Below are 16,136 nucleotides of genomic sequence, written 5' to 3'. Positions count from 1 at the left end.
GATCTGATGAAGTGGATATTCACCCACGAAAGCTCATGCTCCAAAACGTCTGTTAGTCTGTAAGGTGCCACAGGATTCTTTGCTGCTTTTACAGATCCAGACTAACACAGCTACCCCTCTGATACTTGTGGAAGATTGTGAGACTTTCAGGGGTGCAGTCATCACGTTATGCTCTTTATCCCCTTCTTAGTCTACCCATATTATTATAGCTTCACTATCTTCCTAGTGGGTAGCTGAGAGGAAGGATGGTCTAGTGCAGTGTTTCTCAAACGGGTCTGCAGGCCGTGCTGATCAACTTCTCCCTCTCCCTCCCAGCATCTCCTGCATGCCAAGGAACAGCTGTGCAGCAGCCTGCAGGAGGCACTGGGAGGGAGAGGAAGGAGCAAGGATGGGGCATGCTCACGGGAGGGGATGGGAAGAGGAGGGGCAGGAGTGGAGCGGGGCCAGGAAGTGGTGCGGGAGGGCTTGGGGGAAGGGGTGGAGTTGAAGCAGGGCCTGGGGCTTAGGGATCTGTGAAAATTTTTAAATCAAAATGGGGGTCCTTGGGTTGCTAAAGTTTGAGAACTGCTGATAGCATTTAGGGTTCTAGCCTAGCACATGGCTACAGGCTTCCTGCATGACCTTGGGTGAACTTAGCCCCATCTGTGAAATGGGAATAGCAGTACCTCCCTACCTCACAGGATGGTGTGAGGATATATCCATTAAGGATTGTGAAGTATTCACATACTATGGGTGATGGAGGCTATATAAGTACCTAAGATAGATGTGTTTTATTTCCCTCCAAACTGATCCATGACATAACTGATACTTGGCATAAGGAATTATCTGGGGTGAAGTCTGCACCTATTATTGAAGGTGTTTTGTTATCTTTTGCCAAAAACATCTGCAGTCTCATGGCCTACTGGAGCTATCACTGCTCTTTGATTCTCAGGTAACAGTGGTGGCCCATAGCAATTTTTGCCATCCTTTGTTTCAATTGCATATTTTACTGTAATGTTTCTCAGAGCAATGGATGAGGGCTTTTTATCTGAAATAGGTCAAAACAGGTAAAACCCAAAGCTGGTCACTGGCCAGACTTTACATGTAGCCATCCATTGCTTTTTTGTCACTTAAAAGACCAATTTATACTTTGACAGAGGTGCAGCATGCAACTGTCTATTTTGTAAGGATGGTGGGCTGGAGATTGTAAATTTAGGCTCTAATCTTGCACTTTTATCAAACTACACAAGTAGCCCCATTTACTCATATACATAAAGTTATTCCCATATCTATCTGGAAGATCAGTATCTTAGAGTGTAAATTCTTTGAGACAGATATTGTGTCTTACATTTCCATGTGATAAATTCCAGCTTAGATTAACTAATAATGTGTACTTAAAATCAGACCAACTCTCTGAACTTGTTTCCTATTAATTACTGGGTGCAATTCAGAGTGCTGACTCTTATTCTTAAAGTCCTGAAGTTTCAGGGGCCCAGGTAAATGCTTTATAAAAAGCACCACTTACCTTACATCCACTGAGGTGGGTGAAATCAGATTGAGATACTTTTTTTTTTTTAAAAGATAAAACGTGCCAGCCTCGTGGCTGAGCCTTCTCTTTGATGGTCTGCCGAAGTTCAGAGCATGATGTAATTCTCATTTGTTTTGGTCAGTTTTATTTGAATTGGGTTTGTTTCCTTTTTTTTTCAGGTTTTGGTTGTCAATTAGGTCTTTTTGTATTTTGCACAAAGGTGTACTGAGGCATGCTTCTTTCAGATAGGGCAGTGGCAGCCAGAGTGGCATGCAACCGCTTGTTAAAGACGGCAAATATAATTCATACATGTCAAGTACTGAGAATTAAAGTGCTTAGAGATGGCACTAAGTGCTATTTAAAAACAAACCACTTTCTGACGTACTGAAGCTATGATCCCACAAACGCTTCCACATGTGAGTAACCCCATGAAGTTCAGTGGGATGTTGTGCGCTTCAGTGGGTGCCGGAGCAGGGCCAAGGTGCCCAAGGATCGTTAAAAACAGCCCAGCAGCTGCTTTCCGCAGGCCTGAGGCTGGCGGTCCCGAGCTCGAATCGTGCCTCTTGCCGGGCTGGCTGGGTGTGTGTGTGTGGCCTGAGCCAGCTCCCGTGTCCGCTTCGGCTTCCCCTTCTGCCACCTGCTCCGTTGTTCGAGGGCGGCCCTTGCGCGCTCGCTGGGGAGGGGGATGGATCCGAGCAGCCTCCGCCCTTGTAGCACAGCCAAGGAGCCAACAGGGGGTCGGTGGGTGGGTGGGTGGCACCGAGGGGGTCCCCGTGCCCCGCTACCCGCCCCGCGGGCGGCGTGTAGGACCCGATCCTCGGCGGGCTCGGGCAAGGGGCGCCGAGGGGCCCTGGGGCGGGGAGGCAACTCTGCTCTGCGCAGCGGCGGCGGGACGGCCGGCCGGGCGGGAAGGGGTCGGGGCCTTGGCGCCGCGGGCGGCTGCTGTACAATAAAGGTGCTCCTGTAGTGTGTCGGCCTCTGCCGCCTGCCAGCGCCAGCATCGAGCCGCGGGGCCGGCATGAGCGGGGGCCGGGGCCTAGGCGCGCGCACGGCTGGGACTGAGGAGGGGCAGCGGGACGCCCCGGCCGGGGAGGGCGATGAGCGGCCGGAGCGGCCTGAGCGCCGCGGAGTTGCTGCGGCCGCACACGCCGGGGGACGCGGGAGCGGCAGAGGTGAGCGGGGCCCTGCGGGCCGGAGCCTTTCGTTGGAGGCGGCGCGGGGCAGTTGGCGCCAAGGCCGCGGGGGCTGCGCGGCTCCCTCTCCAGGCAGGGCCGGGGGCGGCAGTGGTGGCGGCTGCAGGGCCCCGAGCGGGGCTTGTCTCCCTAGGCGGCTCCGGAGCACTGGCCCGGGACCTGAGGCAGCATTTGGGGCGGGGGCGCCAGCGACCGGGGCGAAGGCAGCCGCGCCTGGCGGCGGCGCAGCATCGGGGTGCAGGGTGCGTGGGAGCCGGATCCTGTGGGGGGAGCCTGGGGCTGACTCGCTCGGCAGCTCCTCGCAGAACTTTTCTCTCCCTTTCGGCCCCCACGTGTGCCGACAAAGGGGCAATAACAAGTGCACGAGCTACAAGCGTCCCTTTGATTTCTGTCGCTCTCGGCTCCCGCATTGTGTGCTGAATCAAGGCTCTCGCGGGTAGGGGTGCTGCCACTTTAGGCCTTGTCAGTTCGAGAAAGTTGCACCAGTTTAAGTAGCATTGTGATCTTTTAAAACCGATTTTAGTTAAACCCGTGCAAAACCCTACGGGGGCGCAGTTATTTCTGTTTAGAGTGGCTTATTTTGATGCCGCTTAAATTGATCAGTGGATGTAAGAAATAAATGCCTCCCTGCACGAAAATGTAATTTGTGTAGATGAGCCTCTTGTGCTAATCAAGCTGAAAGCAAAGGTGATTTGTGGATGGGCTCACCATGTCAGCCTGCACTTAATTATTTTTTATTATGATCTCTTGGCACTTAAACTATAAATACTGTGATAATGCCAAAAGAACCGATGAGGGCTTTGTTACACCATGCTCTGCGCATACGCCTAATAAGAGAAGTCCATGCTGAAATGTTCTTTGTTCACTGCAGATAGATGTGAAGACTTGTTAGTTTCTGCACTAGTCTGCTTAATCATGAAAGAGTGCATTTGGGTGTGGTGGGAGGTTAGCCTAGTATGCAAAATGAGTATTGCATTTGAAATACATGGGGACATATTCTGCCACGAGGAATAAAGTCAGACTGAAAAGTATACAGTTTATGTGGAAGAGTTGTCTTTATAGGATGTGTTGGCAGTATTTCTCACTTGATGAGTGCAGGTAAATCAGACAGATATTTTTTTTATGAATCTGAAATACTTGATCTTTTAGCTTTAAAAACTTCTTACTAGATAGTAGTTTATGCAAGTATGTATTATTTTAGCTAATCTTTACATGTACACAGTGTTAGAAGTAATTATTCTACACATTAATCATAGAGTAGTGTGACGCAGGTAAGTAGTATCATTACTTTACAGTGGGGAATCCGACAGAGTGCCAAATGTCACATTTATGCCTGCATCTATAACTTTCACTCCATGTATCTGAAGAAGTGGAGTTTTTTTTACCCAGAAAAGCTTATGCCCAAATGAATCTGTTAGCTAAGGTGCCACCGGATTCCTCATTGTTTTTGTGGATACAGACTAACACGGCTACCCCTCTGATAAATGTCACATTAGGGCTCGAATTAGAAAGTGGAGGTTTCTGTTGCTGGCATTCCAGAAAACACCTTTCAGTACCCTTCATATTGTATTTGGTTGATGTTGTCATGATAGGTCTGTCTTATTTTACAGTTGCAGAGCTCCCAACACAATGAGTAGGTGTTACTGTAATACAAATAATAATGCTTACAAATCAACTATATTGTATGACAAGCTATAGAAGAGTGTTAAAATATTGTGATGCAGCTAGAGATATTTAATCCTCCATTTTCATATTTAAATACTGCACTTTTGTTAAAACATAATTTCTGTGAATCATGCATTTTTGGTGTTGTGAAAAGGTTAATTATACATAATTCAGAACTCAGGGTGGAAGCATCTGTCTAGGTGATTGAGCTTTCAGTTTGGTCCAATGATACTTTAGGTTTAAATAGAGACTGTTAATGGTTGGGTCATTACACTAATTGAATCTGTTTCCCTGTGTTAAGTTCTCCTCACACCTTCTATGGGTCATCTTAATTATCACTTCAAAAGTTTTTTTTCTCTTGCTGATGATAACTCATCTCAATTGATTAAACTCTTCCTTTTGGTATGCATACTTCCACCTGTTCATGTTCTCTGTATGTATAAAAATCTCCTGTCTGTGTGTTCCATTCTATGCATCCAAATAAGTGAGCTGTAGCTCACGAAAGCTTATGCTGAAATAAATTTGTTAGTCTCTAAGGTGCCACAAGTACTCTTGTTTTTTAGGGATTAGAGAGCTGTTCTTTATAGTTTTTCTTCATGTATTTTAAAGCAGTTTGTGTATGACAAGATTCACTGTTTTGTCGATCAATTGCACTTCTTACATCATGTAGGTGACACACCTGTGATATGCTGTTTTGTGGGGAGCTCAGTTGCATCTACTATTTCTGAACAATACACAAGGATATTTTTCAGTTTCAGCTCTGATTAAGCTAGAATGCTGGGGGCATGGTCATGTGCACAGAGAAGAACAGGAAGATCTGAGCATGCTTGGTAGTGTAATTTTAGGGCTGCCTAGAAGACCCTTAAAAATTATAAACTGGAAATCAGAAATACCTTACAAGTTTTTTTTTTAAGTAAGTGATATTGAAAGGCTGTTCTAGTAGAAAAATGAGTTTTCAAATGAGTCAGTTTAAAAAAAACCCCAAACTATTTCACAGTAGGGTGTCTCTAAAATGACTTGGGTCTTTTTTGTGTGAACTTCTGACTTCTAGTCAGACTAGACATGACATGCCTTATATTTTTAAGTCTTAAGGAAAGCAGGGGGAACAAAACTTTTGCAGAGGTGTGAAAATCTTTTTCAGTTTTTGTGTGGACTATAAATCACCAAAAAAGCTATAACCCCTCTTCTCCCCCTTTATTTTTAGGTCACCTTTACAAAAACTGCTTCCTTAAGATTCTGAGAAATCTGAGCAGCTGTTTGCCTTGTTTTCTTTCTAGAGTGAGTGAGTAATATAGCAGGTACCTGAAGCAAAGATTTGCAAAGGAGATGACACATGAACACCTGTAGTGGTGTTGAAACTTATTGCCAGATCAAGGGTCTATTGAAATCAATAGAATCTTTTGTGAGTATAAGTGTCTACATTAGGGGGCCTCTGGGCAGGATTGGGATTAAATCCTCTTTCCCTTTCTACCTGTTGCTTGTGAACTCACTCTGACAGAGAAACTAGAAAGTTTGTGTCTCATTTCTTGGGATCTCAGAGGCTGTCATCTTTGTTGTTTTTAATAAAAAAATAATTTAAATTTTACCTTATCTTAAGTCTTGCCATTTTTAAAATAGCAGTTTACGTGTAAGTTACTCAACAGCTTTTTGAAAGCATACTTTAGTTCTTTATTGCTGAACTTCTACTCTTGTGGAGAATGTTGAGTGCATTTTGCTCTTAGCAGTTCTTTAAAATATTTATGGTTGTGGCTTCAACAGGAGAGATTGAGACTTGCCCCCAAATACCCCTAGTTCAGTGACCCAAATTAAAGATCCAGCTCTCGGAGGGGGGGGCGGGGAAGGGTTGGACTAGATAATCTCCTGAGGTCCCTTCCAACCCTGATATTCTATGAAATCTCTGAAACCCTGGTCTCCCAAGGTCTTAGTGAGTACGCCAACCATTGTGCTAAAGGTTACTGGGAAGGAGGGGGTGGCATGAATGCCACTTCTTGTATCTGTTGTGTAGGTTTAGGGGTGCTCAGAACTTGTCTCCTGAATTGGGCCCCAAGGCAAGATAGGTGTGGAATGCCTCATTTGAGAATCCCACTGGGGCATAGGTGGGTGTGATTTAGGCACCAAGTTGGTGGGCAGTGTCATCACTGAGCTGGCTTTGCACATGCCCAGCTGTCAAAATGGAGGCACCGTAAGGGCTTTTCTGGTGCAGACTTCAGGTTTCTACAGGGTTAGGAATAGGGCTGGCTTTAGGCCTGTTCCACCAGTTCCCTCGAATCGAGCCCCGTGCCTAAGAGGGCCCCGCTGCCAGTGAGATTCCCTTCCCTGGCTAGAGGTGCCTTTTTAATTTTTACTCAGCTGGCGGCGCTGCGGGTCTCTGGCGGCACTTCGGTAGCAGGTCCTTCGCTCGCTCCGGGTCTTCGGAGGCACTGAAGGACCCGCCGCTGAAGTGCCGCCGAAGACCCGGAGTGAGCGAAGGACCTGCCGCCAAAGTGCCACCAGAGACCGGAAGTGCCGCCGAAGACTTGGAGCACGGCCCGGTGAGTACAAACCCAAAGTGTTTGATGCGTTTTATTTATTTATTTTATTTTTTTAAGTCCTCTCTGCCGGGGCCCCGTCGAAACTGTTCGAATTGGGCCCCGCACTTCCTAAAGCCGGCCCTGCTTACGAAGCAGCAGAGCAATCATTTTACATGAATGTTATTGATGCCAAAGTCTCTCTTGAAAGTTTCATCCTTAGTGCCTATACTATAAAAGGGATAGAGTCAACTTGAAATCGAGCCAATTTAAAAAATGAGTTAAAAGTAGTTTGAGATCCTATTACTGCCACTGAGGCCCCTACTATTAGCTTTGGTTTTACATTTGCATTTTCCTATAAATTATATGGTGTTTCAAATTCCTTGTTGGCATGATAACAACCACGTGGTTACAAGAATTTTAATTTTAATGTGTTCTGTTGATTTAAAAGAATAATAAACATGAGCTCTAAAATAAGATATCTGTTTAAAACTCACTGTTTCTGTAGGTAAGAATCTAAACTATATCTTAATAATCTTTGGAAACTTCATGCCCACTTGATCATGCTGCCTAGAGTCTGGAGGCTTGGATTTTAGTCCCACCTATACAGTTAACTCATTGTATATGATTTGCTGAAGTGTACAACTTTTCTTTATATCTCTAGAATACAGGTAATAGTTCTTACCCACTTTGTAGAACACATTTAATGATATTTGGATGAAAACTGGTACAGGTCAAACAAAAATAACAGTATCTCTCTTCTACGCTCTTGTTTGAAGTTAAGTTATTTGCCTGGGGCTGAGACAACTGAATTTGTGGGGCTCTGAATTAAGCTCGTTTGTTAATGGGGTGTGTGTGTAATCAGATGTTAGTTTTCTACTTAAAACGAAGAAACTTTGTTTAAAACATTATATATGTTTATGAAGGATACTTTAAAGAGCCAGTTAAGGCGGGTTCTTATGTTCTTACTGTGCATCTATCTTAAATTATGGAGATGTGATTAAGATGCAATGCACATTTAGCTATAGAATTGGTAAAATGGGGTTTTAGTCACTTTGTTGCTGACAAATGGTGATCATAGCCAAATTTACCGCTTAGTCTGGTGGTAAAGATTTAGTTTTCTGGACAGTTATAGGTGAATAATTTCAATGCTTCTGGAATTTTTAAAGAGAAAAATGACTCCATTCTTCAGTTTTATGTTTGGTGTATCTCTTTGCTGTCTCAATTTTAAAATACACCTTTACCCCGATATTATGCGACCCGATATAAGATGGGTTCACATACAAAGAGGTAAAGCTCTGACATGCTGCTCTGAGCAGCGTGTTAAGGGGGCCAGGCCAGGCTGAGGGTTTCAGTAAGGGGCAGAGGGTCTCGGGGGTGGTCAGGACCCCCCCCCCAAGGTCTGGGGGGGGCAGGAACTCTGGGAGGGCACTTTTGGGGGCTCTGCAGTCCCAGAGTGGCCTGGGGGATTAGCAGGGGGCTGGGAGCAGCCCGCTCTGCTTCTCGCCCTAGGCATGTTGCTTGGGGGAAGGGATTCCCCCCCCCCCCCCGCACTCACCAGCAGTGGCTGAAGTGGAGCAGCTCAGCTCCACTCCGCCAGCTTGCAGCTGTGGCGTTCCACTTCCCGCCACAGGTGAGTGCAGGACCTTTCCCCAGCTGCCCCTCAGCAACACGGCTGGGGCTGGGGCAAGGAAAGCGGAGCAGGCTGGGGCTGCGTTGCTCCACTTCCCTCCGCAGGTGAGTGCGGGGGGGGCATCCTTTCCCCAACCTCCCTGCACTCACTGATGGCAGGAAGCTGAGCACCACAGCTGGGATCTGGCAGAGTGGAGTGGACTGAGGCTGGGCTGCTCCGCTTCTGCCACTGCTGGTCAGTGCGGCAGGGGCTGGGGCTTCCTGCCGTTGCCAGTGAGTGCCTGTCAGAGAGCGGGGTAGATAGGGGTTGGAGCAGTCAGGAGGCAGGGGGGGTTGGGTAAGGGGTGGCGTCCTGGGGGTGATTAGGGACTGGGGTCTCTGAAGGGGCCGGTCAGGGAACAAGGAATGGGGAGGGCAAAGCAAGTTTGATATAACGTGGTCTCACCTATAATGCGGTGAGATTTTTTTGTCTCCAGAAGACCGTGTTATATCGGGGTAGAGGTGTAATTGTGTAATAATTTACGAATTTAACCCTTTCTTTGTTTAGCAAGTTCACAAACTAGTGTTTTTGATGTTTTGGAATGTGTTAGCTATTTGTAAGTATTCAACAAATAATTTCAAGAAAAATCTCAGTGTATGGGTTGTTCATGAAATGTTCAGTTCCTTGTTATCTGTAGTAAGTGGTTAGTCGTGGTATTGTTTAATCTCCCTGATCGAACTTTTAAAACATGAAAATAATGAATATGGTAACTCTGTTACAAACTTCCAGACTAATAATGGTTTGTGGAAAAATTAGGGGGATTGACTGAATAGACCCCTCTCCATCTCCCTGTCTCTGTCTCTTTGTGTCTCACGCAGAATCCTAATGAACCAGGACAGTGTATACTCTTGACAAGGAAAAGCATTACAAGTCCTTTGTGGGATCATTTGTGACTTTGTTTTTATTCTCATTTAACAGCCTGTTGTTTCTTGTTTTTCTTTTTAATATCATTCTAGCATTAACTTACATACCTTAATATCAAATTGATTCCAACTGGACTTATCACCTGTTATGGTGACATAGTATGGAGAAATCCCATCCAGATTTGGGCCTGATCACCAAAAAAAAAAAAGTTTTCCTGGGCATGTGCTTCCCACTTCAGCAGAATGTGAGTTTCATTTTGTGGCTCCTTAGGAGAGCTATAAGGAACAGCAGAGGCAGGCACAGAAGTTATTCATTGAGGAGGCAGTTCCAAGACAGAAGATGAGGGAGCAAGAGTAGAGAATAGATCTTCCACATCTGCAGCACCAAGGAGGGGAGAAACAGAGGCTCCTTTCCCTTAAATAATTGAATGGAGTGCAGTAATAAAAAAAAATGATGATTTTAAAATGAAATATAAACATTGATAAACAGCCAGATAGGTTAAATTTGTGGTCATCTCAAGAGTAGAGCTGGCCATAATGCAGGATTACTGGAATGTGGGAAATTGTGGTTTTGAAATTTGGTTTTCTTTCAGTCAGAAATAATCCAATACTCTTAAGCCCTGTGAACTGGAAATCTGGGTGGGGTGCGGGTAGAGGAGAGGGTTTCCCCTTGAAACATAGTGTTTCCAAAACAAAATCTGCCCCATGGACCCCGGCCACTTAATTGAAATTTACTCAGCAGCTGCCAGGGCTTTCAGGCTCTGGGAAATCAGTCAGGACCCCCTCCCCCCTTTTTTTTTGACCATCTCTGCTCAAGAAGTGCAGAAAATCAGTTTTTCCGGATTCTTAAAAAGCAAATGTGCCACTGAATAAAATTTCACTGTTGCTCAGTGTTCTGCTCTTCCTGTCCAAATGAGTGAGACTTTTGATGGTTTGGTCAGCATTGCTATTATGCTGTAATAATTTAAGTCACTGTTTTGGACATTCCGTCAGCTCTTCGACATCCAGCTTTGTTCAGCAACAGTCTGTCTCTCAAATAAATGGCAAAGATCAAATTGGTGATTATCATTTAAAAGACAGAGACTTGAATTTGATAATGAAGTTGCTATCTTATCTTATGCTAACATAATCATCTTCAGTGTAGCAAGAAATGAGCATTGTAAAGAAGCAAGTGAAGCACCTTGCCCTGAATGTACTACTTTAGACAAATTTGAACTCTGTTTCACATCTAAATGTGGTAAAAGTGAATCAAATTAAAGGAAGAACTGAAAGAATCAACACTGATATTAACACTAAATGGTTGAAAAAATGTGAGTAATCTAATAATGGCTCCAAGCATACATACATGGAGCAAATGCATTCTTGTTTAATACTGTTGATTCTTCTGTGGGGGGAAAAATGGCAGACTATTGTGTCCAATTTGCTGAAGATACTTTTCTCTACAATTTTTTTGGTTGGCCTTTTTCCATCTACTCAGACAACAGAAATAAAAAGAGAAAGTTAAAAATTTTGTGGGTAAAGTCATCCTAAAGTTCTGACATATAGGTGTTCAGCATCCTTACTTCTTTAGAAGACCTAGTAACTCTAAAACACAATAAAAATGAATTTTTTTAAAATTTCCAGCACTTTCATTAATGAAACACGCGATTGGTGTCTTAAATGGGCTTTAAAGTAGCTTCCCAATGATACTTTGTCAAAGTCTCTGTAAAATTCTCTATTTTCATCCAGCTACCATAAGTGTATTGAAATTTGCACTGAGCATGAGACTTGAATCACAATACAGCATCTTACACAACAAGGCTGTCTACAGAGATGCTGAATTTACAATGGCAGTTGAAAGAGGTTTCCAAGGGATTAGATGGATGGATGTTGATGATGCTACTCTTGCATTCTCAGTGGAAATCTGGCTTGATCTAATTAAACAGAAATGGGCCACACAGAGATAAAATAAAACTATTCAGAGAAACTATGGAATATTTGTGGTGTTTAGCTAATAGGATTTACCAAATATAAAGCTCATGGGTTGAGCCAGTGCAAGAGGAAGAGGTTAAATCCTTAGTTTATGCCTTCTCCTATAGAATTTACAACTGAATATCCATATTTCTACCCTAAATCTGGTTTGTGAATAAGGTAGTGTCAGATTGTGGCCAAAAAATGGCAGAAAACTATGGAAGTAAAAATAATGGAAAACAGGATGGCTGAATTCTGAAGTTTTTTAAAAGGCTGTCAACTAAGCATCAACCAGACTGCCTGGGCATCTAACTGCTTTTGACTGTACTATTTCGCTGCCTTAAAAAAAGGGATTAAATTATCATTCTAGTTTTCTCATCTCTTTCCAGGGCTTGCTGCATTTTTTTAACCAAAATTGAACCACTTTAAGTGCTGAGATGAGTGGGGGGGAATAGGATAAATCAAATGTCAAAAGTATTGAAAAACGCTTGAATGCATTGTCTTTTATGTCCCATTTACCTTTCCAGCCATGCATTTGACACTTGCAGTTCTTCCATTTGGTGTTTTTACCTTCTAACATCTTGATGCTGATTTTTCCCAAATTATTTTATAATGATTCTAGAAAGTCACCTCTTTCCCCACCCCCTTTTTTTGGCACCGCTGAACAGTTTGCTCAGATACCATGTAAATCATCTGGATCAGATTTATCTTTACCCCAGAGCTGTACTCCAGCAAGTGAATTCTTCCAGGTTTTGTTTGTAATAAGCCTGCAAACATTCCAGCACCTCTGTCAGCTCTTTTTTTGGATGGACTTAATGGAAATGCTTCAGGTCAGGTAGAAGATTGTCTGTCTGTCTGTCTGTCTGTCTGTCTGTCTGTCTGTCTGTCTGTCTGTCTGTCTGTCTGTCTGTCTGTCTGTCTGTCTGTCTGTCTGTTAGTGGTTTAAGTTCCTGGCAGACATATAAGTGAAGTATACAGTACCATCTACTTAAAGTTGCTGTCTGTTAGCATACATGGAAATCATATAAAAGACAAGGTGGTGAGGCAATCTTTATTGGACCAACTTCTGTTGGTGAGAGTTCTTTTTATTAAATTAAGTGGGAGAGAAGAAATGTTCTTGCGGTGTGTGTGTGTGTGTGTGTGTGTGTGTGTGTATATATATATAATCTATGTGAGAACGCACTTCAGGTGACAAATATAAAAGATGTAGATCATAATTCTGCTTCCATATAAGTAGGTGGTCTTGTTCTATTTTGTTTTTCAGTTGTCATAGAACTTGTGTGTGGACACATTACAAATATACAGATGTGTATATATAAACTGACCTTCCTACTAGATCTTTCTGTCCTACTCCTATTACTAATTTTTGATTGGCATTTACAGCTATATGTGGCTTTGAGTGATTACTAATTCTGGTTTTGCTCTGTTGCAGGAAAAATAAAAGCTCAAAGGGACTCTATCAACTTGAGGTCTATTTAATTTCCAAATGTTTAAAATTAGCTTCAGATACTACACTTTTTCCCAAATGCCTTTTTACTAGGTTTTGTGGTTTTTGTAATTTTTCTATTTGTAAAATGTTTTGTTGCTTTTTGGAAGAACTATACAAAAGGAGAAAATGGTATAAGCTGAATTGGTTTTAGAAGAATTTATACAGCCTCAAGTCTGTCTAAGGGTTTGGACTGATGTAGCTAAATCAACTTAGCTACACTGATATACATGTTTTAATATAGAAATGGCTTTACTGTCTGACTTTCACTGTAGGAGCCATGTCACAGCATGACAGGCAAACTGGCTTCTTTATCAGGCATTGTCATCAGTAATAAGTTTCTTCAGGTCTACTTATGCTGTAAGGCGTATCTGGGCCACCTTATTGTACTCAGATAATGCTATCAATGACTCCTGTGCAACCTTTTTTCTTTTAATTGGTTAGCATAGTTGTAACTGATCAGAATTTTGAATTTTAGCTGTGGTGATGGTTCACTAGAGAGCAGAATTCAGCTCCGGTTCTTACATTACTGTTAACTTAGCAGGGCTATTAAGAGTAAAACAGTGAAAGCTAATTTTTGTCATTAAAATAAACAGATACAATACCCAGTGAACAGATATCTTAATGTGCTTTTTAAATCACTTTTCAGAATAATTCTTCACTTTTAATGTCATCTGTTTTTGAATGCAAAGTTTTCAGACATGGAAGATTTGATACAAAGCTTCTCTCTTTGTAATTTCAATGGGTGTACAATTTCTCTTGAACATGTCTCCTACAGTAAGCATAAATGACCTCTTAATCATTGTATTACTGCGGTTTCTTTTTGAGGGGAGACATGTAGTTTAGTTCTCAGAATTGATGGTACTATCTCTATGTTGAGACTGACAAATTAATAAATTATCCCAGTTACTGTAATATCACTGAAACACTGTGGTAGGCATCACTTCTGCATTTATTTACATTTCTACTTTAATCCTTTCTGAACTCCAGTGGAACCCGTGCTTGCTTTAAGATGTTTGCTTTATATGTCAGTCTCTCAAAACTGTTCCTGTAACTTTTTTTAAGCTAATGGAGGGAGACTATGAAGATCTTGAAGTTTTTAGACTATTTTATTAAGTCATAATTTTACTCTTCATAATACTTCTTCCTACTAGAGTCAGCCTCTACAAACAAAGGCTTTTATATCCTAATTTGATCTAGGTCTTTGACTTGGGACACAGCAAAGCTAAGTACGTCTTAAAAAGCAAATCTCATTGGTGTGTCTTAGATTTCTGCTAGGAGCTAGCAAAGTCAGTAGTTTGCAAAATCTTGAACCCATTGAAGTCAGTGGCAAAACTGCTAACTTCAGTGGTGCCAGGATTACACTTCTTCATGTTTCTTAGAACTCCATGTTAATTCTGTCAGACTGATATGGAGCACGAAAGTAGTGTTATGTTAGATGAGGCTTCCCTTTCATGTTAGTAAGGGACACTAACAATTTAAATAATCTTTAAGGAAGAATTATTTACTGGGTACTGCCATGAAATATGTAGCCACAGAGGTGAGGCTATTTAGGTCTAGTTTACTGTGTGTGGGCACTCTGCCCTTGTCTACACTACCTGATTAATTCGAATTTGTTTAAACCGATTTTATGAAACCGATTTTATAAAATCGATTTAGTGCGTCCACACTAGGATCCTTAAATTGATTGTGTGCGTCCATGGTCCAAGGCTAGTGTCAATTTCAGGAGCGGTGCACTGTGGGTAGCTGTTCCACAGCTATCCCATTGTTCCCACTTCCTGGTTGAGAGCCCAGTGCCTGATGTGCAAATAAACATGTCATCCGGTGGTGCCTGGGTACAGCCTCACCTCCCTTTGTGAAAGCACGCCACCCATTCGCGCGCTTTTTCCTGGGAAGAAGCAAACGCCATAGCACAGCAAGCATGGTACGCCCTGCCTGAGTCCATGGACCTGCTGAGATCAGTAACGCTGAATCGTTGCAGTGTGTCAGCCCGATCGCCGCGCACGACCGGCGTCTATGCTGAAGTCCATGACTGGCGAGAATTGTCGTGATGATGGGGGTGGGAGTGAGGAGGCCAGCTAGACAGCGCGCGACGAGAGCGATGACGACATGGGAGACGGAATTCTCCCTAATCTCGCCGGGACTCGCATTTTGGACGCTACGCTGTACTTGAGGCTAGCTTCTAGCATTGTGAAGCGCGATTTGGGCACGGGAAACAAGCACAGATGGTGGGATCCTGCAGAGTTGGTGTCAGGTGTGGGCTCGGAGTTCCAAGTGGCGCTGCAAACTCGCATGCGTAAGAGCACTTTCTTGAACTTTGTGACTTGATTTCCCTGCTGCAAACGGCGTTCATAATACTATAGATGAGGCGCCTCCAGGTAGACGCAGTGCAAGTAGCCTCTGAAGCTGCAACTCCAGAATGCTTCCGGGTCGTCGGTGATCAATTGGAGTGGGGAAGAATCTACTGTGGGGGCTGTGTGATCAAGTACCACAAGCAATGTAAGCGCTGCTATGAAGTTTGGTGCTTCGGGAACGTGCGGTGATAGTGAGAGCTTTGCTGCAATGGGATTCCCTAATGTGGGGCCATAGATGGACATATCGGCCTATCTTTGGCCCGCAGGGAGGACCAAGTCTAACGGTGAGCAACCGCAAGGGGTCTTTTGCCATGGTGCTGCAAGCACTGTGAGTCAAAGGGCACGTTCACCAGCTATCCACTGTGGGAGGCCAGGTAGGAGGGTTATGCTCTTGCGTCTTCAGAACACAACTCTTTAAATCCGCTGCAGCAGGGATTCTTCTCGCGACCAGAAATACAGTTGGGTGTTGGATTGCCTGTCGTTATGTCCTTGGGTGACCAGCTACTTGATGCAAGGCTCATGAGCATACACAGGGAGCTTTGGACAGTGGCAGGACTGTTTAACTAAGGTGAAGCAATGGGCAGGATGGTGGTAGAGGGAATTGGCGCCTTGTGTCGCTTCGATCAACTTCTCGCTTCAGTACCTCAGCCAAAATAAGTTCCATTGCTTATGCTGCTTGGTGTGCTCCATCATCTCTGTGAGAGTAAGGGGAGACCTTCTGCGGGGTGGAGGCTGAGGCAAATCACTGGCCGTGACTACGAGCAGCGCAACAGCCAGGCATTAGAAGAGCCACCAGAGGGGTGCGACATAAGAGAGCTGAAAGTAGTTTCACGCGCGCGCCAGCGTCTACGGTGTGACTGCTGTGTTTGTTTCCCCTGAGAACATATCCGGCTCTATTGAATCCCTCTAAGCGCACCCTCCCCTTTAACTTACAGCTTG

At 43.8% G+C, this 16,136-nt stretch overlaps 1 protein-coding gene and 1 long non-coding RNA gene across 2 annotated transcripts in view; one reads left to right on the top strand and one right to left on the bottom strand.

Annotated features, from left to right (window-relative positions):
* Nucleotides 1-2,318, bottom strand: part of LOC142045940 (uncharacterized) — a 56,641-nt gene extending 54,323 nt beyond the window's left edge. The window contains exon 1 of the long non-coding RNA XR_012654865.1: nt 1,505-2,318. This is a non-coding gene — a long non-coding RNA (uncharacterized LOC142045940). The remainder of the gene's footprint in view (nt 1-1,504) is intronic.
* Nucleotides 2,319-2,551: 233 nt separating this feature from the next.
* The window catches only part of JADE3 (jade family PHD finger 3), a 97,748-nt gene continuing 84,163 nt past the window's right edge, over nt 2,552-16,136 (top strand). Inside the window, exon 1 of the mRNA XM_075060785.1 lies at nt 2,552-2,679. The gene's annotated coding sequence lies outside the window, so the exon portion shown is untranslated. The remainder of the gene's footprint in view (nt 2,680-16,136) is intronic.

Source organism: Chelonoidis abingdonii, chromosome 1, assembly GCF_003597395.2.
Source record: "Chelonoidis abingdonii isolate Lonesome George chromosome 1, CheloAbing_2.0, whole genome shotgun sequence".
Classification (NCBI taxonomy): domain Eukaryota; kingdom Metazoa; phylum Chordata; order Testudines; family Testudinidae; genus Chelonoidis; species Chelonoidis abingdonii.
This window is presented reverse-complemented; position numbering and strand designations above follow the sequence as displayed.